Here is a 24,471-nt window from a genome sequence, read left to right as displayed (position 1 = left end):
GAATGAATGAAACCTTTGTGCTGGACTATAAAAAACAAAGGAGGGGAAAAAATAAAGAAACGGATTCAAACTGCCGAAATGAAAGTTCTCAGAAAAACAGATGTATATACCAAGTGGGACCATAAAGAAAATGAAGAAATTTTACAATACCTGAATATAAAGCCAACTGACTACTATAAGTGAATATAAAGAAAAATGGATAGAATATCTAAATCGAATGGACAATAGAAGACTGCCATAAATACTATATGGATATAAAACAAATGGAAGAAAAACGAGACCTATAATACATGATAGGGTGAAGAGAAAAAAACCTTTGTGCACAATAAACTGTACATGAAGTGATATTTAATAATTATGGCAAAAAAATTGCATACTTCTTATTAAAGTAAAAAAGATTTAAACGATGGCTAGCCATTGCGAATATGGATATTCACCGGCTTTCACTTTATTAGGTACAGAGGAAAAGAAGTTAAAAGAATGGAGTGCTACAACTATAATGGAGATTCTAAGAAAATCAAGATATCTTTAGAATCATCACTTCACTTCACATTAGTGTCTTCAATATTATGTATTCCCGTGGGAAAGTGCTAGAGACAACGAAAAAACTGCTTATCATAGGTAAACTGAATCGATGCAATATCCCCATAACACAGGAGTTAAGAATGGATAAGGGCCTGGAGTTTGTTCAATGAAATGAATGGAATTAATTTTTTGTTTGTTTTTAAGGCAAAATGGAAATAGGTTATTAACTGCAAGAAGGAAATGATTCTTCAGATTCAAACAACGAAACAAAATTCACAATGTGTCAAACTACGTGTGAGGAGAGGAAGACTGCAAGCGCTGACAAAGAGTAGTCGCAATAATTTCCAGCGCATTTCTTGCAATGACTGCGGATGAGGGTGAATATCCTCACCTATAACGTGTTTCCTATTTAAATTCTTAAGTGAAGAAGGCGATTTCACTAGACCAAGCAGGGGGGGGGGGGGTGTTTTTCCTCAAAGTTCACTACAGCGAAACTTGTGCCATAATGGACTGTTTCTTTGCTCTCCTACAGATTCATCAGTGAGCACTTGGAATTTTGTACTAAGTAGGCAAAACATTTCCTACTTGCTACAAAATCGGTGCAAATATTTTGAAAAAAGTTTACAAATACTTGCAAGCTTACACAAGAAGACAAACCTTTTAGTACGATTTAAAGTAAAGAGCCAATAGGCCTCATTTCGGCGATGTAAAACATTATTTAAATTAAGGGGATATTAAATCCCACATTGTGTTAAAACCGAATAAAAAACTCAAAGATCGGAATCAAAGAGTTTCATGCTGAATATAGTAACTATATACGTATTGGTGACTACTAGTGTAAGCTAAAGCACGTAGTTCAAGTACGTAGTACAAACTAGGGCAACTCGTTGCAAAGGTGGAGAAAGTTCCGATCGCTATTCTTAGTACTTCCCATAATGTAAAATCAATCTCCTAGGAGATGTATGATGTTATACATTATGGTGGGAGGTCACTACCCAGACCGGTTTCGATCTTTATTGAGATCTCATCAGTGAATAGCTAGACCAAAGTATAATACTAAGGGTATAGCGAAAAGAACTTATATACTCTGCTATACGAGTTGTCAAAAAGGTGCACCCATAAATTATTTAAAGTAAAGAGCCAATAGGCCTCATTTCGGCGATGTAAAACATTATTTAAATTAAGGGGATATTAAATCTCACATTGTTTTAAAACCGAATAAAAAAACTCAAAGATCGGAATTAAAGAGTTTTTTTTTTGACAACTCGTATAGCAGAGTACATAAGTTCTTTTCGCTATACCCTTAGTATGTACTTTGGTCTAGCTACTCACTGATGAGATCTCAATAAAGATCGAAACCGGTCTGGGTAGTGACCTCCCACCATAATGTATAACATCATACATCTCCTAGGAGATGGGTTTTACATTATGGGAAATACTAAGACTAACGATCAGAACTTTCTCCACCTTTGCAACGAGTTGCCCTAGTGCTAGTAGTCGGCGATACGTTTATAGTTACTATATTCGGCATGAACCTCTTTGATTCCGATCTTTGAGTTTTTTATTCGGTTTTAAAACAATGTGGGATTTAATATTCCCTTACCTTTTAGTACGAGTTTCTATGGTATTATTACACTACTTAAAATACATTAACTCTTTCGAGGGGCACGCACACACACAAATTATATATATGTAAATATATATATATATATATATATTATTCATTTTTCATAGTCCCCCATTAAGGATTTCATTGGCCTGGCAACTATTTTAAGCTGCTGGTTCTTAGACAACGACCGAAAACCCAGTCAGTTTTAAAAATTTCGAGTTTCGAAGGCACTTTTTTTTTTTTAAAAAAAATAAGTGCCAGTACAAAGTTGAATCATTTTAGATTCTCGTCTTTATTATTTTCCTTCCACCAACTGTGAATCTACTTATTAAAAATATATAAATTAAACGAGTGAGGTGCTTTGTTAGATCCTAAGCTTTCTATATCTAACTGTATAGAACACGCCCGGAGCAAACAAGCAGTTTATAGGAATTCCTCAATAATAGATATGCTAAATATACTGTACATAATAAGTAATACAGATATACGAGGGGGAGGATCTAGCTGCTGGTTCTGATAAACATCTGGAACAAAAATTAATTTTATGTCTCCTTATATATCCTAAAAGAAAAAAAAAATTACAATTTGATGAAACATGGGGGTTAAAGGGTTTTAAGATATGTTCCTCTTTGTGGTTATATCAGTTGCTTTAATATCATTTTTGTTCTAGGTTTATCAGAACTTTCCATATCCCCCCCCCCCGTAAGTAGTGCAGATATCACAGCAGCATGAGTATGATATTTGGGTGCCTTTTTGATTATGATATAATGAACAATCAGAAGTAAAACCCTTAATAAGGGCCCCTCGCCATTGTTGGTTTTAAGGAATATTACCATGGCAAATTCATACCGAAGGCTTGTATTCACTCGGTCATTTCAAAAGTTCTGCACACTGCACATGTGTTGCCAGTAGGAAAATATAATAGTTTCCACCAGGAAGTTAATTTGTAAGACAGACAGTAAAAAAACGTCGTGTGCTCATTTTCTGATTCTGGTGTTCTTCTTCCGCAAAATACGATCTCAAGCTGGAGGTAGAATTTAACTCAGATTAGAATCACACATTTTGCATGAAAATGAGAAGCATGTTTCATGTGAAGTACTTGATCTTGTGGAAAAGTATGGATGACAAGTGCTTCCCAACTCATCATCAGTACAATTCTGACATAAGCCTTCCAGATTTCTGTTTCTTAAGTTAAAAGAATTATTCCATGGAAGTGCTTCGCTACGACTGACTAACTTTCAGCTGAAGTGATCCGGCCAAATACATCAAGAAAACAAAGTTTGCTGTCAGGAATACAAGACTTATTCAGACGTTAAGGAGCACTGATAAGCATAATGGTGGTTATATTGAAGGCTCGTAAATGTATTTTGTTTCGTAAAAGATATGGTTTAACAACAGGAATACAGCGTGCGAAACTTTTGAAACAACTTGTGTTTTTTTTTTCTCTTTGCATATGTTATAAATAAATACATAAAAATAATACGAACATATTTAACGTGCTAAATAACAATCATTATATGTAATATTTTAATTAATCCCATTGATGAAATCATTCCATATATTTCCAATCATTGGTTAAAAATCATCAGTATATTTATTCTCTCTCTCTTTTGAACGAACTTTTTTTTTAAAAATTATAACCTCTAACACAGACTGATTCAGCAAGCTGCAACAAACTCCTGTGTCATTAACTAATAGACATCAATTACATCTTTACGTCTGCTATTAGAGAAATTCAACAAACTGCACTTACCGAACCAATTTTTATAGATATTGAAAATAAAAAAAAGGACAAAAAATCGCTCCCCGCATTTAGTGAATCCCCTCAGAATACCTTAGATTCTCATGGCATCAATTAAAAATCTGAGTGAGTAATGGCCTGATCAAAGACTTGTATAACTAAATCACACCTTCCTACAGGTGAAACTTCTTTTAATTAAACCTACAATGTGCTTAACTTTTCGATTAATATTCCAAATATCAAAATCATTATATTCATTAACTTTTTCTAAAACCTGTTCATTTAACTTATATCAATCCAGGACCACTAAGCAACGTATAGCTTCTCGCAGACTAGCCCATCTTTGCGCGATTTCACAAACAGGTAGGACCGTTGTTAGGGAATATGCTGCTTTTAAGTAAGCACTATTTTGCCGGCCCCAAATTTTTTAAAATATGTAAAATTAAAAATAAACAAGCGATGTTTTTATGGTTCAGATACGATTTTGCTGTTTTTGTCCCACCCCACCCCACCAAACTTGCCTCCTAGACATTGCTTGCTTATTAGGTTACGACGGCCCTGCACACAGGGCTCTGGAGAAACCGGCGGCACAAATGCTTACCTTCCCAGCTGGAGAAATGCTAACTAGATCACTGGGTGATAAATTACTTTCATATCGCCCGGTAAAACACCACAGCTTTGCTTACTGGAGGCTGAAGTGGCAGTTTCCATGTTTGAATCCCAAAGCAAAGTTTCAAGATTTTGGCCTCCTTTTCTTCTTACAAGCCGTGTGGGTGACATTCATTCTCCTCTGCATGCTAAACAACTGTAGGGACTTTACCCAGAATTGGGGAAAGCAGTAGAACACTTCTGCAGGTCTGTCGATAAAACGGTACCGAACTCGTGGCAACACATGAGGAGACCTTCTGATTAGCTAGTAAATAATCCTCATTTATTCTGTCAGTTCGCGCCTGGAGGGAGTCCGAATACTGTATAGGAAACTGTCGAGGCCACGAAGCGGACAAGAAACCTCTCTCTCTCTCTCTCTGTTGGGGGGAGGGAGATAAATCATTTATCCTAATTACTTGTCATGTCCTTACTCTTTAACTCTTTAACATCAAATAACCATGAAAGTCAACATAAGAAAATTTAGTAACATTGCAAATCACAAAAATTACTCAGTCAACTTAAAAAAAATCAAATTGAGGAGGGGGGGGCGGGAAGTATCCTTACTTAAATGACATACAGGCTTTGTAACCTTAGTTAGCTCATTCAAGATTGTTTCTGAGTTTTAAAAAGATTTATATTGCAGCCCTTGCTCTGCGTCAAGCAGCTAGATGTTGGAGGCCTTATATTTGGCGGCACTGTCGCCAGGGTAAGATCTGTCCTACTTTTTAAAAGTAATCAATTTCACTTAAAGAATACTTATGATGAAACACTTTTGACTTCTATCGTCTCCTAAACCAAGGACTGCGGGCTGACCAATGTTACGCTGTGTCGTAAAAATCAATCTGATTATATTTGTCGAAAATATATGCCGTAACCAAGCACAGGCATATGAAATACGTATTTATTAAATAGATTTCTCAAAATGCTGTTTTAAGTCTGTTCCACAGTGAAAAGGCTGGAAGCTTGCAGCATATTTTAGTACCGTGAGTGGGAAAAGAGATTAGATAATCGAGAAACTATTCCAGAAATCAAACGTGCTATTTCTCTAAGCCTCCAACTGGATGTCTGCTGTCTCACACCGGACAATGAAAATCATGTAATGTCCGGTGTGTGAGACAGCACTAGTATCCAGTTGGAGGCTTAGAGAAATAGAACATTTGATTTCTGGAATAGTTTTTCGATTATCTAAGCTCTTGTCCTACTCACGGTACTAAAATATGTATTTATTTTATATAAATAATAAACTCTCCTAGTCAAAAATACATTAAAAAAAAAACGATTAACATTCCAGACGTCCATAAACATTTGTGTCGAAGCAGGATGCACACCCATATTCTGTGGGTTAGACAGCCCAGAAGCTATCTACCCGCTAAAAATCGGATAAGTCGATTCGAAATCACAGCAAATTGCATTTGCACAGCTTCATTCAAATACTTTTATGTTAATAAAATAATAATAAACAGAACGCTGTGGAGGGGTGTATCATTTTCTTAGAATAAAAATGAAGCAAAACTTTTTTATTCTAGAAAGAAGCAAACTATTTCGTGTGTGTGTGTGTGTGTGTGTGTGTGTGTGTGTGTGCGCGCGCGCGCGCGCGATACTCAGTATCGCACAAAACATTTACTTACGAACAGATGAAAATCTTATTTTTAGTCCGTAGGAAGTACAGCACAAAGAAATTGCACAAATGATTTTAACACAATTATGTGCACTACTTACATAAAGTATGGAATATTCATTTTAGAAAATAAACGCTTAAGAAAGCATTAATCATTATTAAAAAGTTGAATTTCTTTTACGCTTTCGTTTTTCTTTTTGTCAGTAACAAAGTTCTTCAAGTAAACGTTACCGTTTTGGATTCTGGCCGAAGTAGCTAAGGTCATAATTCAAACTTGTAAAACGTCAAGAGGAGGAGGAGGAAACGAAGACAAACGTGACTGATTAATTGAAGATATTTTAATTGAGCGTACTTTTCCCATATTATTAATAAAAAAAAACCGGTTTCTAAAAACAGGTATTTCGATGGTCATCTTCACAGATCGCCCACCAGCAAAGAAAATATACAGTACTGTCAATTTTATGTACTTATTTCATATAAATAAATAATGAACTCTCCCAGTTAAATATATTGTTGCAAATTGCAAATATATATTTGCAACAATTAACATTTTTTTTCTTTTTGCTAGCGGACAATGTTTTACAAAATCACATACAGTAGCCGAAGACAAACTCCTTGGAACGTGATGAGCGTTCCGAGGTAGATAACATAGGTAGTAGTTGGAGAATTAAAGGAGTAGGGGAGAGCGAAATGTATGTAGCAGAGTAGAGAGCAGTTCACTCCCGTAATGCGTCCTTGGAGGTGTCACGTTGTTGTCGTGTGGGGTTCTCCCCAATTTTTCTTATCCGTCCCTTAGGACCAGCTGAGGTTATGTCCTCCATTGAGGGACTTCTATGTATTTTTGACTGTAGATTCATGTGTGTTCACGGGCCGGTTTGCCTGTTCTAAAGGACGAAAAACCCGAATTTCCGGGAGAAAGAAACCTCTACCTCCGTATGACACCAGCTAATTCACCTTTAGTGGAAAGAGACCAGATAAAGGTTCCTCACATCATGAACGGGAATCGAACCCAGGTCTTTCCGTCCAAAGGGCTTCCTCTATACCGACTGAGCTACGGAGGCTCAGGTATCACGTTGTAATAGTAATAATAGCAAGTTACTTAGCTGTGACATACCACTTATTCTAACATATTAAGGGGAAGATGAAGTTTTCAATTTAAATTTAATACTTCAAGGGAGAATGGGACTATTTATAATACTCTCAAGCTGTTCCTCCCTTCTCACCACTAGCAATCCAGCCTGCAAATTTGACAGTTATTCGATATTTCGTTTCCTTACAAAACATAGCGGTTACTGGTTTAAAGGAAAGCTTTGTTTTGTAAGGAAACGAAATATCGAATAACTGTTTTTATTCTATTTATTTATTTATTCTTTTATTTATGTTATTCTTTAAAAGAATTCCTGTAAAATCTAATTCGCATTCCTTCTTTGATTCACGGCTCTTCTCGCAATTTTATTGCAATTCTTAATTTCAGTCCCAGGACTGGATAAAATTGCGAGAAGAGCCGTGAATCAAAGAAGGAATGCGAATTAGATTTTACAGGAATTCTTTTAAAGAATACTAAAAAAATTTTTTATTTAAGTGAATTAAATAAAATAATTTATTAAGCTGCCGATATTTTGCTGGATTTGAAATACAAAAAAACATCTCACAATACACTAGGCACTAACACCTAAGTAGTTGTGAAAGCAATACAAAACTGAAACGGACAAAAGAACTGAAGCCTTATCATGAAGTTCTCTAGGTTGGATAAAAATAAATTTTCAGCTGTTTAGGTTTAAGGTGAACTTAAAATTATAACCTTCCAAATTTTTGGTAAATTAATGCGGCCATACTTGAGGTTTAGAAGTATTTCGCTGCTACTACCTCCAAATAGTCTTTCAGACATGTAACAACTTCTATAGTACCACAGTCGTTTTATCTATTTTTAATCCCCAAAAAATTAGGCATTTAATTAGCTTGGATATTACGTCTCTGTTTTCCCAATCCGATGCAATGGGTCCTCTCTCTTCCCCCATTTCTTTCCTTTAGTCAATACCTATATAGAACACTTAGAGACCACAGTACCAAACAGCGGCATGAAGATTGATATTTGGTCTAAGTCAGGGGTCGGCAAAGTAGTCGATATCGACTCCTGGGGATCGATATGGCTATCCAGGGGGTTGGTAAATGTCTAGGGGGTTTAAATTTTTAATGTTCTTTATAAATTTCTTTAAGTATTTTCTTTAAATTTCTTATCGAAAAGCAGATAAAGTAAAAGGGAGAAGGAATTATTATTTTTAAATTGAAAAAGTTATTATTGATAACATTTTTTAAACATGATGGGGGTCGATGAGCGATCAAGGATTCCATGAAAGGGGTCAATGGTCTAAAAAGTTTGCCGACCACTGGTCTAGATCATAAATAGCTCGGACGCCGGCTACTTGGCAGAACATATTGCGTACCAGAATCGAATGTTTGTAAGTAATAAATGTTTGATTTTTTTCTTTGTTTGATTCTTATTCCACTTATCAAAGACCTGAAGCAGCTTGAAGAGATGCATGTTTGGTCTCAAGAGTGAGGTTTCTTGATTATCTAATGCTCATCCTAACTATGGTAATTACCGAATTACCGTAGTTAGGTCTCCTGATTACCGAGTTACAACTGTCGCAAGTGGGATTCGCATACTAATAATAATAATAAAAGACAACAGCCTCATTAGTGCCCTGCACTAATGTGTCTAGCACATTAGTTTTCTGTCTTTCGAATGGTTCATTATTTTTTGTTTACAGAAAGTTGACACATGCAGGAGAATATACGAGTATATATAAACAGCACCATAACCAACTAATAATGCAACAGTATATCCTTAACCTACAACTCTGTAAACTAGATAAAATACTTCATTTCTCCATCCTTTGACATAAAACATCACAGCAAAATCATTCCATCTTGTATCTCAGATATGTAATAAAAAACAGTCAAAGAATAAGTATCATCTTAGCCGACTTTCAAGTAACAGTCCACATCCCTTATCCATTCTCCTAACAGCAGACTATGAAGTGTTCTGGACTGCAACTTATCCTATTATAGACTCAATGGAAGATTTGTTGAACATCCTCCTTAAAGAACATAAGAAATACATTCGCTACCGATCCCAAATCTAAATAAATCATTCCAAACTATAAAAATCAGTGGATATTAAATCCAACATTATTTCAAAGCCGAATACAGAAACTATAAAAGTTTCGTATGAAATTTGACCAGAGAGCTTATGGGAATACACTCGCCGGTATTTACGAGTTGCCCTAGTCGGACTTATAGGAGACATGGCCGTTATGTTCATATATTCGCCTCCTATTGGTCCATTTTGATAAAGTTTCACTGGCTTGACAGCTGTTTCAAACTAGTTGATTTTCGTCAGAGACCAGGCAATAAACTTGAAGAGAGCAATTGGTCTCCTATTGGTCCCTGAGAGTTTTTTCTCAGGGACCAATAGGAGGCGAATATATGGACGCTGTCACAGAAGGCTATGTCTCCTATGTCCGGCTAGGGAAACTCGTACACTGGCGAGTGTATTCCTGTAAGCTCTCTGGTCAAATTTCATACGAAACTTTTATAGTGTCTTTATTCGGCTTTGAAATAATGCTGGATTTAATATACACTTGATTTTTTTATAAATTTTGCATCGCCAAAGTGAAGCCTTTTGGCTCTTTATTTTAGTAAATTCTAAATGCTATTTAGTTTTCAGCCCTTAAGTATAAAAATTTTATTTTCTTTTGTCCCCAAATGAACTGAAGCTTACTGATATGCCGACTTATTGAAATATAGATTCAACTATTAATGAATTAGAAACGCAAACTTTTCATATGAAAGAACTTGAATAGTTTGCACATGATTACTAAGAATTCTCCATTTTAAAACGAAGGAGCTCAAATCGTTTTGTAACTCTCTCTCACAAACACGTGTGTGTGTGTGTGTGTAATACTAATAAAGGAAGCAAGCTTGCTTGCTTCCTTCATTAGTATTACAATCCGCGTTTTGTTCACAGCAAATAACTCTCATCCCCCAGAGAAACATTCAACTCTTTGCTCCAGCAGCACGTGTAGATGAGCAACATTGCTTATAACTGACACCTACAAAATGCTATATTACTACTGGAGTAGCTGGTAGGAATAAACCTAAGGTAACTACTATAAGGTGAGCATATTACGTCTATTAATTATGTGTTGGCCGTCCAGTTTGCAGGATGAAAAACACTGCTACTTCCATATTCTTGAAACTAACTTTCAGCTGAAAAGTCCTGATAACGGAATTCAAACTGTTTGTTTGTTTGTTTTTCCTGGCTGAAGGACAAATGTCGCGTTGTCTTCTAGCGATAGAAGCCTTTGATATTTTCAAATGGTTCAACGCACATACTTCCATGTATCATCTAATGCTGTTTCGTTAACCGACACATTAATGAATTATTAGAATGTCCTTCAATGAGAAGTTTCTTTCCATTTCTATCATGCCAGGCCACTGCAATCACTACAATGACACAACTTCTCCTTATAATACTCTCTAGTAGTTAAAAGTCTAGGAATTTTGATATTTGTTTCTTGCTTTGGATAACATATTATCTGAAAAGTAATGTTCACCAAACACAAAAAGGAAAAGGGTTGATAATGGATCATCTTCATATAATATGAATGTGTAAATAAATAAAATTGACTACACAATGTATGTGATCAGAAAATTCTGATCACATACCAGCTGTGTAACATCAGGTGTCGATTAGTTAATTTTTTTTTAACAAAAAAGCATCCAGGTTTTCTTTTTTCCTATGGTAACATGTGAAATCGTTCCTTTAGTTCGTGAACTATCGAACATGTCTAAAAGGAAGAAATCTTTCAAAACTAGTCTGTATATTCGATGGCCATAGAACCATGGCATTAATTTGTAGATTTAATCTAAAATGATATCAAGTAAGTCACGAGAGAAAATCAAGAAGTTTTTACCAACATTTATATTTGGCATATCGTTTTGGTATGAACATCTCGGAATGGAAATTAAAATCCTTCACTTTCTTTTTCAACATAACCACCAAACCTGCTGAAATTTGTCGCATAGTTCAACATGTTTGATGCCTCTTTTAATGTCGTAAAATGTAGCCTACAAAACTATGTTGCTTAAACTTTTTTTTTTTTTTTAAGTATACAGGACTTACGATAAATATGGCTTCAAGTACAGATTAGGATCAAAAAATCGCACAATTCGTCATTATTCCTATCAGTAGACACATACAGGAGGAATACCATGTTTGGAGGCCATAACAGCCTGGGCACAGTTGCATCATGTTGAAAACACACAAATATAGAGAGACTGATAGATTGTGTGTATGTGTGAGAGAGAGATTTTCATGATTTTGAAATATTCGTAAGGTACAATATGCTAAAAGAAGCTGCAAATAGTTTTCATTTTGTCCGTATAAAGAGTTTTATAATTGTGTTGTGCCAAAAAAAAAAAAAAAACATATCAGTAGAACGAACCACGGGTGAGTATCTGAAGTTATCTTCCTTAGCGGAAAACATTCAGAGTGGGAATAAGCCCAAATCTGACATGTAATTGCAATAGTAAGCAGAAATTACCAAAAGCACTAGATGCAAGGTGTGAACAGAAAGTTTAAATTCGGGTAATTTCCAAAGTCAATATATTAACTGCAGAACAAATCTGTAAAACAGCTTCACTGTGCATCTAAATATGAAAAATAAAACAAACGTCCAGAAGAAAGTGAAATACTAGAAATACTAATTTGGTAATCTTGGTTTGACAGGCATTTTGAAGAAGCAGCGTGCTTCTTCAAACACGTCTTGAGATCGTGGCAGATTTTTCTTTCTTTTTATTCAGAAGTTTCTTTTCCATTTAGTGTAGCATAATGTGAAGATAAAGAACTGAAATATCAGGAGGAGAACATGGCTAAAAACATATTTGTAGTTCAATGTCCTAACACATGGGACGCCCTTCCGAGAAAAGAATTTTTTTTCATGTAGGTCGAGAATTTTTATGAGCATAATAAAAAAAAAATTCGGCTAAATGTTACGGAATGATTGCAATAGAACTCCAGTACAGCTTTGTACAATATAGTTGTAGTTAATTTTTTTTTTAATCAAAGAGAAAACTGATATAATTATTTTCTTTTCAGCATTTGAGCTTTAATCGTGTTCCTGCCTACCAACCTCCCTTTCTTCGTTTCCTAAAGACATCCACATTTGATTTCTTTTTATTTCCAAGGATTCCGCGTAATCGCTATTATGAGATTCTCAGTTATCTTTCTATCTTTACTCCTTTGACAAAAGGTTTGCGAAAGGAATTTAAAAGACTTGAGCCACCTCGGATGCTAAGTATTGATAAACTAAATAGATAAATAAACTAAAATTAAGAAATAATTAAGAAAATTAAGATAGTGCTTCGTTTCTCGAATTTAGTGATTCGTAATGAGGAACATTTCAGCATGGTGTGATGAGACTAGTTTTTTTTTTTTTTTTAATATTTCTGAAAATACAGGAGTAATGTAATGTTCACTAAGGATTTGTCCGCGCGATTAGCCTAATGGCTTTGCGCTTCGCAACCATATGCCTGGGGAAGGAGTGTCGTAGGTTCGATTCCCGTCAACGACGTGAGGAACTCAAGGATCTTCCTCAGCCACAGCCAAGTTAGCCGGTCTTGGGCGTGGACAGCAGGTTTTTTTTCCGTCAGTTTATCTGGTGTTTTTCATCCCGCAAGCAGCCAAACCGGTCCGAGGACACACATTAGTCAGGAATACTGACCCAGCCATAGGTCTGATTCGTCAGTCTATGCCGGTTCCGCAGCCCGGATAAAAATTTGGGGGGGACTAGATGGTACCGTGAACTCCCGTATAAAGGGGGAACGCTGTATCATCACACGGAATTTATTTACTAAAGATTTGTTGATACAATTCAAGAAATTAATTGTATCAAAACGAAATTAAAAAAAAAGAGTAAAATAGATTAAGTGATATTCATTTCCTTCTTCAAGTGCATGACAAAATTCTATGAAGGTACGAATAAAAACAACACATACGGTAGAGAATACCAAAAGAATCTAATGTATTTCGTTGATGAAATACTGAATATGCGACATGATAAATAAAAACCAGAAAATAACAAATATTACGAAGGGGAATGGTTCTGCTGGTTTTTATAAAAAAACCTACAGAGGAAAAGAAGTAAGATGAACGTTTCTTATACTGGTGGGAAAAGTAAATACTAAAAATATAAAAGCAAGTGAACATATAATAATGAAAGCAAACGGGCAATAGAAAACGATGGAAATGAAAACTGAAGGGAATGTCAAAAGTATTTAAAATATATAGTGAAAGAAAGAGCAGACGCAAAAAGTTGGCTATCAAATTGCAAAGCAAGAGAAGGAAACCACAGCTAATGGTAAGTTTTCAATCGTATTTTTGGAAAATTCCAAATCAAAGTAGCCCAGCCCGTGGTCAACGAGAGAGTAGGAAAGGAGATACAAATTACCGAGACCCAGCAGTTTGCAAGGTAGTATCATTACTAGCCAGTCCGCCCTTGCTTGGGGGAGGGGGCAATTTTTTCACAAGTTCCGAGCATCCCTTCGTCAGCTCTAGCCTTCCTACAATTCGGTATGATTAACGTGATGAGAGTGCATTAATAAGACCTTTTTTAGTGATATGAAATTATGCTCTGGAGTAAAGTTCAAGGGGAAAAAAATTACAGTAAAATAATCGGGAAAATTTCCAAACTAGAAAATATTAATAAACAATTTCTTGGTACAGAGAGTTATTCTACTGGATATTATTTATCCAGTAGAATATACTGGATAAATAATATTAACATTTAGTAATGTTATTTTCTCGCGGTTGATAAAACTTAAGTAAGGATACATATCATTCATGATTATTTACATATAAACGAAAGCAGCCAAATCTTTAAGAAATTAGTTATATTACAAAATTATAAAATAAAAAGCTAATTTTAAGTCTAGTTTCAGTAAAGTTTTAAATTTTAAAACTTCAAAAACGACACTGTAAGAATTAAAAAGACAAGTATCCTACGTACTTGGATAATTTATGTATAGTCATTTATTTATCTTTTTTAAATTAAACCAGATTACATATCCATTCATATTAGAAAAACAGCCAATATCAATGTGTATGTCTAATACGAAATATGGAACAGCTGTGTGTGTGTGTGTGGTGTGTGTGTGTGGTGTGTGGGCATGCATATGTCCAAACAAGATACCATCATCATCATCATCAAATTCCTGACATGTAACCTCAAGGGGTGTATAGGACATGATAGTACTACATGAAAAATGTACATTATTACTGACTTCCTATCTATAATTTTCCTTCAAATCAATGTTACCTATCAAGACTCCAGCATTGTCAGATCTTATATTTCTGTCTTCTGAGACACTTTTTACCATATCAATCAACCTATATCTTGGTCTTCCTCTGGGTCTTTTTCCTGCCAACCTGGCAGAGAACACTTGTTTTCCTGCCAAGTTGGCAGGAAAAAGATATTCAGAAAAGGATAAAGATATCCAAGCAAGATATTTCAACTATAAAGAATACAAAAAATATAAATAAATAAAATAAAATAAATCGCTTAGGAAATGATTCTTACGAAAAATACGAAACTGCTAAAGGGCATTTCGTAAAGCAGAACGTATTTCATCATATCTTTCTTAGGTTTTGCATTTGGTTCAATATCTATTTTTAGTGAGAAAAAACACTTTATGGTGACTAAAGAATCTACTAGATATAACAATCGGTTTTAGCAAAATATAATCAAAGAAAATATGCGGACGTTAGAACAATAATCACATAACTAATATAATAAATGCCCATTAAAATGGAAAGAAGCAACTTGAGAAAGGTATTCCATAAAAAGCAATGGCTATAATATAGATGCCGATGTATGTATGCTAGGAAACTAGCATGTAAGTATGCAGAATGTGTGTGCACGAAGTGCAAAGTCACGAGCTCAGGGTAGGATTCCAACCAAAAAGGTACTGGTTGGAGAGTGAATATGCTAACCACTCGATCGACTGCACTACGTCCATCAAAAGATATTGTAATTTTGATAAATGAGAGAGACACTATGAATAACTGTCATGCCGAAAGAAAATACAACCGCTGTTTAAACGTCAAACACTATCACGGTTCATCTTACACACTGTTACATCTGCTAATATCAGTATTGACTTTGTGATGTGAGGAAGACCCCGACTGCAATGGAAAGACAACATCAAAGATTGGAGGGGCAAGAATTTTACAGAAGCAACAGATAGAGGGGCATGGAAGCGTATTGTTCATCAGCTGCAACCCTCTTAAAGAGGAGGCCACAGGATTACATTATATATGATTCTTATGAAGGATTTTTTTTTTTTTCGGTTGCAAAAGTCTTAAAAATCATTTAATGTATGTTAGAATATTTTGTCCTTTTCTCGGTCGAGAGAAGCAAATTCTGATTAGGACAAAGTAACTGACAATACCGTATCAAATTCATGGAATTTCAAGATATTTTAAATGTTAACATATTTACTCTCTGAATAAGTAAAAAAAAAAGTTACTTTTATTCTTAGTATTATTTATAACGAGGCGTTAAATCAATATTTTCGATCTTCTTTTCCCCATAACTTCGCATTCCCTGCCAAGCACGCGGCTAAATGGGCTGGCTTTAAGTTTCATGGCTGCGAGCCCCGCCAGATATTTTCCGATTTGGACTCACAGCTTAGTTAATTGAACGATCCGTTTTCGTTTCGCGTATAAATGCAATTGTGTTTACAAGTTGTTAAGCCGTTTAGAAACTAGGGCTAAAGTTACAAATACGAGTCTTTCCACCATTCCAGCTAGTTTCCAGGTTGGGTTCTGATCAGGGAGAAGAATTATATATAATCATTTCTCTAATTCTCTAAATTAGACATACATTATAACCTCCGCTTAAGATTTTTTGCCCTGTACAGAGTAAAACAGAACGAAAATTTGGGGTTTTGAAGAAGTTCGTTTATGTGCTAAGCGCTTTCTACTGTATATTACAAAGCTTCCCTTAAAACAAAACAAAAAAAAAAAAAAAAAAGCGCTAAGGTATAGTTCGCCCACCGATTAGAGATTCTTCGACACTTCTGCGCATGTCAGAAAACGGAGAATCCATTCCGATAATAGGGTAATCAGTCCGTATTGTGGGATGAGTTGTTTATTATTACCGGTCGGAAAATTAACTTCTCTTTTATGATTATTGTAGTTAAAACTATGTTGCTTATATAACAGTTGGAAAATTTTACCTATAAAGCACGTGATTTCGCGTGTTGGCGAACAATTCGTACGTCCTTCATTTCTTTCTCCCCTTCAGCATGAATCGACTCTTCTTGGCAACACGCCAAGCAGAGACCTACAAACGGTGGGCGAACTATAAAGCCTGATACATTCTCTAGTCAATATGCATATACAATATGTATGGATCTCTTATTCAAATTATATAAATCGCAATCGACATGCACAAAAAAGCTGCTCATTATAGCCTATAGATATTTAAACAATTCTTCGCATGACTTAGGGAATAAAAACAAACTTATTTGTAAATCACACATTTGCGAACATATTATACGTCATGATACCGAAGATTAACTATAAGGAAAAAGTCAGCACACTACACGACTGGTCAGGATTTTCCAAGAAGTATGCAAAATAATGTAAATACCACATTTTCAGAATTGTACAGCTTTAATAACAATTAAATATTAAAACGCATTAAAGGTTTGCTAAGAACCGAATTAAAACTGTAATGGCCTAAATAACTGTTCTAATTTACAATCAAGATTGCAGATATATTCAGAGATGTGGGAGGGACGAATGAAATGAATCAAACTCCTGCCTGGATGTAATTCCTGTGAATATAATTTATCCTAGCTGCTTTCGCATAATGGGCAATAAATTGAAAATCGATGATAACTCCATCACTAAGATCATAACAGCTACTTCACTCATCTTACTCTTATTAATCCCATTATCTTTCCGGTTCCCTCTGGAGAATTCAAATATACTGAAAATTACCAAGACCACAATGGCCATTTCCAGGCACCGATGTTCCATTACTCGATATACGTTCATCTAAAGAAAATAACATCTCCGCTAAAGAATGCGTATGTGTGCATGAGCGCGCGCTTATGCGGAAACGGAATATTTCGTAGGACTATAAAAAAAAAAGTATAACTTTATGCTAAAGTAACATTTTAAATAACAAAAAACGGCGATATGCAAAATATCCACATTTTTTCTGGTCATTGGAAAGGACGTATGAGACACGCAGAAACGAAGAAGAAAAGAAAATATAAAGGCATAGTTTCCAAGCGATGCTGCTGCTGCTGCTGCAGCGAGCTAAAATCGATGAATTCCAGAACCCATGAGACAGAAAACTGCTAAGGATATAACATAACAGTAAGGGAACGAAATCTTGATATCAATAAACTTCTCTGAAAAGAAGGTTCTTGCACAAAAGTATCATGCGGTTCTTTTGTGTTACTTAAATATCACGTCAAGCTTGGAAACGATTAATGAAGCTATTCAACATTATGGATGTGAAGAACGCGAGATTTTAGCTAATAATGCCTCCAGCCTAAACAAAGCTGAAAAGTACCAGTTCAGTTATATGTTCCAACATTTAAATAGGAGAATGGACAATTCAATAAGACCGAAATTATTCTGCTAAAGCTTCGGCTTCATATGACCAGCTTCTCACTAGAAGAAATATCAGAGTAATTACAAAAACATGCTTGAAATATTCAAGTCGGGTAACAAATAGTATCTTCTGTACACTAATCTTACGAAAATGTAAGTAGAAATTTCAATTAATATATAAAGTTTCGCATTTTTTAAGGTGCGTTTTGAAATTTACGTAATCACCTGTCATTCCGGAACTTTGATTGGATCGATATTAATCAAATTTAGTATTAACCATTTGCAAAAGAAAGCAATATACCAATAAAATACATGAACAAAAAGAAGGCTTGGCGATGGACTTGTTAATCTCGCCACGTGTCAGTATTAGAAGGATACTACCTAAAACCAATAACGTGGACACGCATGTTTACAACATTTTCCACGCATGGCAGGACCGAAGGAACAACTCACCAAGGAACAATTTACTTTTAACTTAGTTTATATTCTAGAAGCGTTTTAGGTTTAAAACAGAAGACAACAGAAAGCTGGCTTTTATTATTATTATTATTATTATTATTATTATTATTATTATTATTATTATTTTATGTATTTGATTGAAGCTCTAGCTAGAACAAACTTATATATGCAGTATAATGAAAAAATCAAACACTGGAAGAGAGCTACATGACGTAACATCATCTGCACTCTGAGAAACAGCATATGACATATTAAGAGACGATGAGAAGAAATATCAAGAGCTTCAATACCCAATTTAAAATTTTTACAATAATATGAACTGTTATTAACATCTTACAAGAAGAACCCAGAAAATCATCAAGCAGACAAGAAAATCGCAACTGCAGAGGTACGGTCACCTTTACCTTAGATAAAAAAGTAAATGACAGGACAAAAAAGATCATGAAACAACACAAAAGTTTACTCCTCAAGACAAAGTACTGTATACATCATTCTATGATCACTGAAGCTACTACCTCATCCGCTTAAAGATGCCAGGAATTTACAAAATATATAGTATTATACTTGAGGAAACTTGTGAACTAGGTGGACTGCTCGGAAGAAAGCCAAATGGGTGAAAACAAAGGTGAAAAAGAACAAAGATTAGAGATGTACAGACAAAGAGCACCAAGATTTGTCCTTACAAATCTGGTTTAGTCCTCCACACGCCCAAGAAAAAGCATAAGATTATTTGGCAACAAACCAAAATGTAAGTAATTTTTTATAAAAAAAGTTACATAAGAAAGTTGAAAGAATTATCGGAATTGATATTCGACATTTTCCACTACAAAGATGTGGTGTATATGAAATTATGGTATTTTACCGATAGCTATCTATAACTCCCCTCCCTTTAAATAACGTAATTAATGCACGGTTTATTTAATATACCATATTTCATTGTATTTTTTAAGTAATCCTAATTTTGAGGAAGCATGTATATCTTGCGAAACTATCGATACAATTTCATATAAATATAATTTTTTTAATGCCATAATTAGCTAGAATTTTAATGACAATTACATAAAATGTATGTCTATGCATAATGCACTACAACAATTCTAAATTAAACTATTGTGATAATGAATGTCAGTATACAAGAATGCGATTAAAAGAACACTGTTTCATGACTATCTACAATTCTTGAAAAAGCTTTTGTTAAGGCCAGGGCCGTTTACAAGTTATTTTCAATGGAACAGCGTGTTAGCCATCTGATATGAAGGTAGTAGGGATTTTGTAATCCCCAAATCAGTCAGACAACGCATACATGTAATTTATATAAAATATATAGGGCTCATAGCCTTAGCTGTGTCAGCCATAATTTCAAAAGACGTTGTTTTCTATTTTCTAATCCGGACATATTATACATTGCATGGAAAGGAGTCAACGGACATCCCATGGGCAAGGTGAATCGCGCCATGTAACTAGTCACGTATTTGTAGCTGGTATAAATTGGAGGAATACCATGCTCCAAGTCAGCGCAGCTGTGTCCGGAATTTAATAAACGCATACGCATGTCGCCAAACGCACTAAAAATTGTTCCAAGTTAAACTTTGTGATAATCTTACTATACAAGAATGCAATTACAAAAGACACTTTTTTTTTTTTCGGATTGTCTGCGATCACTTCTATACTATGATATTATTGCATTCATTGTTGTCGGTGGCATTCTATGTCTCTCTTAGGCTGCAGGCAGATCTTACTTGTGTACTGTGATGTGAAACAGAATTATTTTACAGCACGCAAAAGCTTAAGTAGAGGATCAATTCCGATTAAGCTTAATGAATGTTTTCATATTAATGTAGCTCCTTTCAAAATACGTCCCGTCTCCCCCCACCAACCGTAAGGGGTAACTGTCGATCCCTCTCCCCTCTCAATTCACTTAATGAAACTTTCAGTGGCGTAAGAGGACAGTCCTGTTTTTTCTTTCCTTTCATTAACAAATCCTCTAATTCTTTTTTTCCCGAACTTCAAACGTTCGTTCTGTTTTCTTAAAATGTGGAATATGACATTACCAAGTACGAGATACATACTCGTACTTGGTAATGTAATACTTTATGTAAGAGATACATACTCGTATATGAAATACGTTGGTAACGTAATATACCATATTGTGATAAAAAAAAAAAAAATCTCCAAGAGCTCCTACATTCTTAAGAGATCTCTGGAGGATCGAAGAACTGCCATTATTTGGTTAAAACGATATCACAAATTTGGATATCACTAATATCATCTTCAAAGATCTTAAACTCAAGATTTTTTTCTATATGTCTTTAATGTGAATAGCTCAATCGGTTTTTGGAAATTCCCTCTGACTGAAAAGACCTGAATTCCAAGCCTATCGAGGACGCGAAAACCTTTATTAGAACTTTTCAAGTGTTCGCTGTTAGCCGGTTTCATACAGTAGTAGAATTTTTTTTTTTTTTTTTTTTTACCTCCCGGAAACTCTAGTTTTTCATTGAACAAAACAGGCACACAGATCAGAAGAACACGCGCAATATATACAGACATGAGACTACGGAAATAAGGATTAACCATTCTATTCCGTCAGATCTGGTTTCGAAAGCTTGCATAATACGGTGTGGGTCTACGCGTAAGCGTAAATCACAAGAGAATGTCTCTTTTTATATCTATTCATAAACGCATATCTTTACTAAGCTTGAGTTTTTATTCTAATTCTACTGGATTTGGAGCATGTCCTATATTTTAGAGGTTCGACTGTTTCCATTTTGACTATCGAAATATAAGAAATAAACAAGAAAAAAATAAATAAGTTATACATTTGGAATGTTTCCTTCAAAAATATTACAGGACAATTTTATTAATGCCAAGAAAGGATTGGATTCCCACTCAGCGGATACATGTGATATATTCAAGTATCTTTTCCTCATAGATGTGGAAATTGTCTGTAACGTGGAAAGTATTTGTAAGATTTCGACTATTATTTTGGAAAACATTTTTCTCATTTATTGGATATTACAGAAAGGCCCGACAAGTTCATTTCTAAAATGATTTTGGAAACAATTATACATCCTCTATGCTAATACAAAAATCAAGACTATCCAGATTGAATTTAAAAAAGTTTATTAGGAACGGAATACAGCATCTGGGAAGACGACTTCAGCGATTCTAGCATGGATTGTTGAATGTTACTTTAAGAAGGGAGATATAATTGAACTTGGAACTAGTGAGGTAATCGGTGATTCAGAAGCTGACGTTGTAGAGCTACTGAATAAAGAAGGAATTAACTGCAAAAGAATTTGAAGAGCCAATGCAGCGGAAGAGAAAGTGGCCGAGTAGGAAGACAACTTAACTTCTACGTACAGCTGCCGGCAAAACATACGTTAGCAAATTTATTTAAAAATATAAAAATTTGACTCCGATAGTAGAAAGTAACTTTTATGAAAATAAAATATCTTGGGAGTGGGGGGGGGGGGAGATGAAGTGCGAATGAATAATTAACAATTTTCCGGCAACATCTAAGTTCTGACTGTATTTTGTAAAAAAAAAAAAAAAAATATATATATATATATATATATATATATATATATATATATATATATATATATATATATAATAATAATAATAATTCAGAGAATTTTAATTTATTCTAATCATTCAGCTCAGTTGCTTGATAAAAAATTTGCAGATAATAAATAGTTAAGTCACACGGAATAATCTGCGCCTCGCCATAGAACACCCACTTTTTTGGAAAAGCCACTTTTTCGAATGTTTCTGAGATTCTGCCAATTTAAGAAAATCACTATACAAACAAAACTGTTAACAAAAAAAAAAAAAAAAAAAAATTCGAGAATGCTGCCACTAGCCAGTACAAAGGTTTCACCGATTGCTATTCATTAGTATTTTTAACCTATCGGATCATTTCTTAATTGTTATCTCATTCTTAGCTGTTTTCATTTTGAAATGCTCAAAGTGGAGGTAATATTATGAAACTGTAATATCATACTGATATAGTGCCTGATAATCAAAAGTCTTCAGACTAATTTCTTTCATGACGACCAACGCTATGTAAACAGACAAACATCGCTATAACATATAAAATTAACTTTACTATATATTTCTTCTTCTTTTAGTCCTTTCTCAGCTTTTAAGACTTACCAAGTATTCTTCGTTTTCGTGAACTTAATTTAGTAGAATAATATGGTTGTCTTATGCCCATTGGAATACAGTTAGTCATCCCATTAACGTTCAAATAATACCTCACCCCTGCAATGAGACAATATGTGATTGCTGTCTTAAAGACTTCCGGAAGGAATATAATATCTTGCAGATAAGACACGGAATGAGTGATAGCAAAGTGCATAAATGGTATTTTTAAAAAAGCTACGGAAAATATGTGTTTATACATCCACAGGGTTTGACAAAAACAAAGCGTTATAAGAGACAGGTGGTAAGATAGTGCTACTAACTAAAGAGTTGTGAAGTTGACAATGAAATGAAGAAGAAATCTTCTTCATAATTCAATTCGCATAAGAAATCTGCGAAGAAGAACAACTGTTTGCTAGAAAGAAGTTGATGCAGAAAAAACTTGTGCAAGCTAAACTGGACGTAATGTACAAATTTTTAAAGAGGCCCTCTCCGCCTGTCAACATCATCCTCTGAAGATGAACCTAGACCTTTCACAAGTTATGCATCTAGTGAATTGGTGAACCATCCATCCTCAAAACATTGTGTTGCCATTTCTGAGAAAGAATTTGTTGATTACATAGCTTCGCCTGACTCGTCGGTGAATCTTCCAATCAATAAAGCAGCAGCTTTGAAAACTCTCGCTCCATTTATTTCCATCTGATTATTTTACTGGCAATTGCACAGAAGTACTGTACACTTACTGTATTAATTATGTTTTATTATCTATTCCAGTACAATACTGTAAACAGAAACTTTGTTATAATTTGTATATTGTGTTATTTCACTATAAACAAAGAATAAAGTTAGTTAAAAATATAAACAAAAATTGACCTACTGTACGCATTTTAGCATTCAGGCATATTAATTGTTAACACATCCTTATGGTTCATAAAGTAATTTCGACTTACGATGGGATCGAAGGAATGGAACTCAATCTGTAAACTGCATGTGTTCTGACTGATTTACATGTGTGAAGAGTGAAAAAGAGGGATTTCCAGTAGGGGTAATATCTAGCCAGCTCGGTACGAGATCAGCTATCAGATTATGAAGCCACCTAGGAAAGGCTGTAAACATATCATACGCTGGGTAGCATGGATCTGCTACTAACAGTGGAGGCTCGTGGCTTAAAATCGTGAGGGTGCAGCAAGTTCGAAATATATATACACAAACACACACACACACACACACACACTGTAAGTACAGTGTATACGTGTTTGGATAAAATATCAAAATTATGGTAAACATTAAAAAAAAAATAAACATGAAAAAATATTGTTTATTATCGATAAAATTATACAGTTTAATATAATTCAAAATTACTTAAAAATAAAATCCATTCTTTTAATTGAAATTAAAGGAATGGATTTACAATTTTTGGACATTACAATTAAAGGATTTAATTGTAATGTCCAAATATTTAAAGAGACTGAGTAAACACTACTACTGGCGCAAACTGTATATAAACAACGGTGGAACTGCGCAACGGACTGCCGCATTACGCAAATAGCTCGCATCTCACTATGACGTGCATATGTTTGCGCGAGTAGCAATATGACACTGTGGTAAACACAGTGCTGCTGCGCCCTCCTTATTATTTTTATACAAAATAAGAGAATTGTATAGGATTGTTGATAAAATTAAATATTACAAGCAAATATAAATAAATTAATAAATATATTTATATATCGAGAAAAACTGGGGGTGCTGCAGTTTTGTAGTGCCTATGCACGAGCCGCCCCTGGCTACGAATCACATAATCTAGAAACAGTCTTCTAGAGAAACACGTACTTTTCTAGTCGTACACGAAGGTGGCAGGGCCATTCCGGAAGATTGTTTTCCGTCCCGGAAAACCAGCCAGAACAAAAGCAATTAACAGATAAACACTGATCTCACAGAATAATTCCCCATGAGATTATGGAAAGTGAACGTAACTGTATATTGAATTTTCAGACAATATATTTCAAAGTAGCATTTAGTTTCAAACTAGTATT

At 34.7% G+C, this 24,471-nt stretch overlaps 1 protein-coding gene across 3 annotated transcripts in view; it reads right to left on the bottom strand.

Moving 5' to 3' along the window:
- Positions 1–24,471, bottom strand: part of LOC150095834 (uncharacterized) — a 1,527,755-nt gene that overhangs the window by 1,366,029 nt on the left and 137,255 nt on the right. The window contains exon 1 of one of the 3 annotated variants that reach the window (XM_090409495.1): positions 23,389–23,437. The exons of the other annotated variants lie outside the window; for them this stretch is intronic. The gene's annotated coding sequence lies outside the window, so the exon portion shown is untranslated. Of the gene's footprint in view, positions 1–23,388; positions 23,438–24,471 lie in introns of those variants that run through there. 3 annotated transcript variants of the gene reach the window in all.

The sequence above is a fragment of the Typopeltis vanoorti genome, chromosome 19 (genome assembly GCF_054136105.1).
Source record: "Typopeltis vanoorti isolate ZY-2024b chromosome 19, IOZ_Tvanoo_1.0, whole genome shotgun sequence".
Taxonomy (NCBI): domain Eukaryota; kingdom Metazoa; phylum Arthropoda; class Arachnida; order Uropygi; family Thelyphonidae; genus Typopeltis; species Typopeltis vanoorti.
This window is presented reverse-complemented; position numbering and strand designations above follow the sequence as displayed.